Here is a 6519-nt window from a genome sequence, read left to right on the forward strand (position 1 = left end):
AATAGCTATACAGAAACGAACACACACACACACACACACACACACACACACACACACACACACACACACACACACGTATTTTTTTTATCCATGTAGTTCAGTGTACAAACCATTTTAATTCAATGGTAAAATAAAACAAAAAAAGTAAAGAAAATTGCGTACACTAACTCGTTGCTATTTTTTTTTTTCGGCTTATTGTACCGATAGGCTTTGTTGATGGGGTCTGGTGGTCTGCCCCAGTCCGTTAGTGGCGCCATCTTGCTTGGCTCATGCTCTCCCCCTGAGACACATTTTTGCTCCTCAAGAAAATTTTCCAAGAGTCCGATGTTGTTGTTGCTGTTGAAATAAGCAACAATATTCATGGTCCGAGTTAGTGTACTATGCATTTTTTTTTTGTTACCACTGAATTAAAATTGTTCGCATGTTCGTGTGTGCGTAGTTTGTTCTTGTTGTTGTTGCCTCATCTTGCATATATTTTTTTTTCGGCATGCAGTCAAGTGTTGGTGTTTGCTGATTTTCAGTTCACACTATTCTCTACCAAATGAAACCGTTATCATCAATATTATTATTTTTGTTCTGTTTCCTTGGCCTTCTCCTCCTCAGTTTTTCTTTCTTCAGCGTTAATTACGTCATCGTCACCATCGTCATTCATAGTCTTCTTTGTCGGCCTCCTCCTTCCCATTCTTTCTTCTTCAGCATTAAAACTGAGTCATAATTATTACTATTATTTTCCTCTTCAGTTCACACTATTCTCTATCAAATGAAACCGTTATCATCAATGTTATTATTAATGTTCTCTTTCCTTGGCCTTCTCCTCCTCAGTTTTTCTTTCTTCAGCATTAATTACGTCATCGTCACCATCGTCATTCACATTCTTCTTTCTTGGCCTCCTCTTTCCCATTCTTTCCTCTTCAGCATTAAAATGGAGTCATAATTATTAGTATTATTGCCCTCTTTCCTAGGCCTCTATTTCTCCATCCTTTCTTTCTTACTATTTAATTTGGGTCATAAAAGTATCATTATTCTTCGTCTTCCTCATCATCTTTTCTTCTTTCCCTTTTTTTTTCCTCTTCGTCTGTTCTTATTGTTTGCTCTTCTCTTTCCCTCGCCACTTCCAACGATCGGCTGTGAAACAATTATAGACATAACACCTTTTTCGCTCACTACAGTGTTGAATAGCCTCTAATGGGGAACGAATATTTAAAAACCAATATAAATAATGAAACAAATAACGATATAAACACTGAAATAAAAATACATAATCATTACACAATTTCCATTATCCGTTGTAGTCTAATACGTTATGCAAGAGGCTGAAAAAATGTATGATGGATAGTGTAAAAAATATATACAATTTTTTTTTACAACAAAGGAGACAGCTCAAGGGCACAAAAAAAGGAAACAATAATAAAAAAAAGCCCCCTTATGTATGACGTATAATGATATAGTAATGATTAAAAAATATATAGGCCTACGTACATTAGTCATTACACAATCTCCATTATCCGTAGTAGTCTAATACATTATGCAGGAGGCTGAAAAAATGTATGATATATAGTGTAAAAAATAAATATAAAATGTATGACGTATAATGATATAGTAATGATTAAAAAAGTGATATACGTACATTAGTCATTACATATTTTCCATTGTACGTTGTAGTCTAATAAGTTATGCAAGAGGTTGAAAAAATATATGATGTATAATGTAATAAACAAATGTAAAATATATCATGAATAACTTAACAAATAATGAACGAAAAATGGATATACGAGTACGTTCATACATTAATCATCATACATCCTTCATTATACGTTGTAATCTAATACGTTATGCAAGAGGCTGAAAAAATGTATGATGTATAATGTAATAAACAAATGTAAAATATATCATGAATAACTTAACAAATAATGAACGAAAAATGGACATACGAGTACGTTCATACATTAATCATCATACATCCTTCATAATACGTTGTAATCTAATACGTTATGCAAGAGGCTGAAAAAATGTATTATGTATAATGTAATATACAAATGTAAAATATATCATGTATAACTTAACAAATAATGAACGAAAAATGGATATAGGCTACGAGTACGCACATACATTAATCATCGTACATCCTTCATTATATGTTGTAGTCTAATACGTTATGCAAGAGGCTGAAAAAAATTATGATGAATAGTGTAATAAATAAACGTAAAATGTATGGTGTATAATGAAATAAATAATGAATAAAAAAACAGATTCACGTACATTATTCATCACAAATTTTCCATCACACGTATATCAGTAAACCTCTCTCCCGACCCCTCAATCTCTTTTCACTTATCATAGCAGAGTCTAGCATTTTTTTTTTGTTGTTGTTGTTGTTGTTGTTGTTTGCCGTTACGCTGCCTCCCTTGCTCAGTACACCTCTCCCGACCCCTCAATCTCTTTTCACTTATCATAGCAGTGTCTAGCATCCTTTTTGTTGTTGTTGTATTTGTTTTTTGCCCTTACGCTGCCTCCCTTGCAGTAAAAAGTCTATACGTTATGCAAGGGGCTGAAAAAATGTAACACGTCATCACAACCAGGAAGAACAATGATGGTCCAAGAAAATGCTCCTTCATCGAGCTTGAGGCAGAAGGTCACGAGGTTAAGGCTGAAGATAGCGACGCAACGCCTTAATATATGGTACCATGCGTTTAAGAAAGAGGAGGAGGAGGAGGAGGAGGAGCAGAAGACAGAAGAGGAAACATTTGAAACATTTTATTATCCCTTTTTTATACAATTATGTATTTACAATAATTTACTAGTGCAGGGAGCCCATTTAAAGCTGTATGCTTTTTGGGCAGTACTGGAACTTAGGTGCCGGATTTAATCAATAGTGGAAAAAGAAAAAAAAAAAAAAAATATATATATATATATATATATATATATATATATATATATATATATATATATATATATATATATATATATATATATATATATATATATATATATATATATATATATATATATATATATATATATATATATATATATATATATATATATATATATATATATATATATATATATATATATATATATATATATATATATATATATATATATATATATATATATATATATAATAATAATAATAATAATAATAATAATAATAATAATAATAATAATAATAATAATAATAATAATAATAATAATAATAATAATAATAGTTATAGAAATAATAATAATAATTAACATTGTGATAATTATAAAATAATAGTAGTGTAAATAATAATTAAAGTGATAATATTAACACAATATCATTAGAGGAGGAGGGGATAATAAGTTTTGTTGATTAAGTCAGTACTGTTACGGTAAGGAGAAAAAGGAATTGCAAGAAGAGGAGAAGAAGGAGGAGGAGGGGAAGGAGGAGGAATTAAAGGAGAAGAATAAGTCACAAAGAGGAGAAGAAGGAGGAGGGGAAGGAGGAGGAATTAAAGGAGAAGAATAAGTCACAAAGAGGAGAAGGAGGAGGGGAAGAAGGAGGTGGGGAAGGAGGAGGAATTAAAGGAGAAGGATAAGTGATGTTGAAAGAGGAGAAGGAGGAGGAGGGGAAGGACGAGGAATTAAAGGAGAAGAATAAGTCACAAAGAGGAGAAGAAGGAGGAGGTGGGGAAGGAGGAGGAATTAAAGGAGAAGAATAAGTCACAAAGAGGAGAAGGAGGAGGAGGGGAAGGAGGAGGAATTAAAGGAGAAGAATAAGTCAAGAAGAGGAGAAGGAGGAGGTAGGGAAGGAGGAGGAATTAAAGGAGAAGAATAAGTCACAAAGAGGAGAAGGAGGAGGAGGGGAAGGAGGAGGAATTAAAGGAGAAGAATAAGTCACAAAGAGGAGAAGGAGGAGGTGGGGAAGGAGGAGGAATTAAAGGAGAAGAATAAGTCACAAAGAGGAGAAGGAGGAGGAGGGGAAGGAGGAGGAATTAAAGGAGAAGAATAAGTCACAAAGAGGAGAAGGAGGAGGAGGGGAAGGAGGAGGAATTAAAGGAGAAGAATAAGTCACAAAGAGGAGAAGGAGGAGGAGGGGAAGGAGGAGGAATTAAAGGAGAAGAATAAGTCAAAAAGAGGAGAAGGAGGAGGAGGGGAAGGAGGTGAGGAAGGAGGAATTAAAGGAGAATGATAAGTGATGTTGAAAGACGAGAAAAGGAGAAAAGACGAAGAGAAAGGTAAGAGATTAGGAGACAGGGAAGAGGAGAGGATGAGAGACGAGACGAAAATAAACAGAACAAAAGAAATGCAAGAAACAAAAATTGAAATCTTGAAGCGCAAAAATAATAATGAAAAAAAATATGAAGAAAAAAAAGCCGCAAGAAACTAAGACTTATTTTGGTGTTCAAAGAGGAAATAACCAAACGAATGAAATAGGGAAGGAAATCGTACACTCCCTTAATACTCTTGAAATCTCTTGATCAACCCGTGACAAGCAACCTGGGAATCCTGACTCACTCTCCCGCCGTCCACCAAACCAGTCAGGACGTATACAGCAACACGTCTGTCCAGGTTCAAGGGTTTTCCTCCCAGCCCAGGGCGACGCAGCGCAGGATGACGGTAAGCTTAAATTAGTCCTGTGGCCGGCTGGCGGATGGGGGAAACCGCACATGGAAGGAACGGAGAGTCAGGAATCCCGAGAAAAGCCGCGGATTATGGTTACGAAGGCGACGAACCGAGACGAGGAGAGAAGAAACGGAACTAGGACGGGAAATCGAAAATATATAGAAAGAAACTGCAGATTATATTAACCGAAACGAGGAGAAATAAGGAACAGAAGAAGGGTGGGACTTCAAAAATACAAAAACCCACAGATGATACTTCTTAGAACGCGACGAGCCGAAACGAAGAGATAAGAGACGAAAGAACGATGGAAAGTCAAAAACAGACAAAGAAGCCGAAGATGATGTTACAGAGCGCGACGAACCGAAACGAAAAGATAAAAGAAACGGCAGCGACGGAAGGAAAGTCAGAAATCCCGAAAAAAACGCAGATTATGTTTGAGAACGACACGAACCCACGAAGAGATGATAAACAAAATGAAGATGGAAAGTAAAAAGCGCGACGAAGCTACTGGTTGTGCTTGAGAACACGAGGAACTAAAACGAAGTAGAAAATAATGAAGGATAGCGATAAAAAAATAAAAAAAAATAAAAACATGCTGGAGAAAACGACGAACCAAAACGAAGAAATAACAAAATAATGAAGGACAGCAAGAAAAAAGAAACCGATGGAGAACACGACGAACCAAAACAAAGAGATAACAAAATAAAGGATAGCGAGAAAAAAAAAAAAAAAAAAAAACATGCTCGAGAACACGGCGAACCAAAACGGAGATAACAAAAGGAAGAAAGATGGAAAATAGGAAACAGAAAAAGAGGCAGCAAGAGAAGGGGACACTCAAGCGAACGGAACAAGGGTCGAAAGAGGTCACTCCACATTGTACTTATATGAACACGAAGAACCCAAATTTTTAAGAGATGAAAAAATGGAAGGAGGATGTAAAGTCAGGATGAAAGAAGTTGCAGATTGTACTAAAGAACGCAACAAACCTAAACAAAAGGAAGGAAGGAAGGAAGGAAGGGAAAGGAAAGGAAAGGAAAGGAAAGGAAGGAAGGAAAGGAAAGGAGAGGAAAAGAAAGAAAGGAAGGAAGGGAAGGAAAGGAAAGGAAAGGAAAGGAAAAGAAAGGAAGGAAGGAAGGAAGGAAGGAAGGAAGGAAGGAATGGACAAGAAAGGATGGAAGGAAGGAAGGAAGGAAGGAAAGGAAAGGAAAGGAAAGGAAGGAAGGAAGGAAGGAATGGACAAGAAAGGAAGGAAGGAAGGAAGGAAGGAAAGGAAAGGAAGGAAGGAAGGAAGGAAGGAAAGCCGAAAGAACCCCGATTATACAAGAGAACGCGAAGAACACCAAAAGAATGGAGATAAGAAGGGGAAGACGATGGTAAGTAAAAAGAAAATAGAGAAAGAAAGAAAGATAAAAAGAAACAATAAATTATACTTGAAAATGCGATGAAACCTAAACGAAGAGATAAACTGAAGAATAAAATCAAACCGGAAATATCGAAAGAAGACAACACACGAAGTAGGAAAAGACGCAAGAAACCCTGACTGTAATCTTGGTGTGTAATGAGGAAGGAACCAAACAAATAAAGCCTTGAAAGACATCGCAAACTGTACTCACTGGATGTAGATAGGAAGGTTTAATAGGTCGAAAATAACGAGAAAAACAAAAAAACAAAGGAGAAATGAAAACCCCGCCAAAAAAAAGGGAAAAAAAAGTCATGATTGAACGTACTCCCTAAAATATGCTCTCAAAACATTCAATTGAGCGGGTTTTTTTTTGGGGGGGGAGGGGGGAAGGGGGGTAGTTTTTTTTGTTTTGTTTTTGTGTTTGACCTTAAGCTGTTTCCTTTGCTGTAAAAAAAAGTAGTCCTGTAATGCGTTTAAACTGTTTCCTTTGTTGTAAAAAAAAATAATAAGAGTCCTGTAATGAATCCCAA

This window comes from Eriocheir sinensis, chromosome 24 (assembly GCF_024679095.1).
Source record: "Eriocheir sinensis breed Jianghai 21 chromosome 24, ASM2467909v1, whole genome shotgun sequence".
Classification (NCBI taxonomy): domain Eukaryota; kingdom Metazoa; phylum Arthropoda; class Malacostraca; order Decapoda; family Varunidae; genus Eriocheir; species Eriocheir sinensis.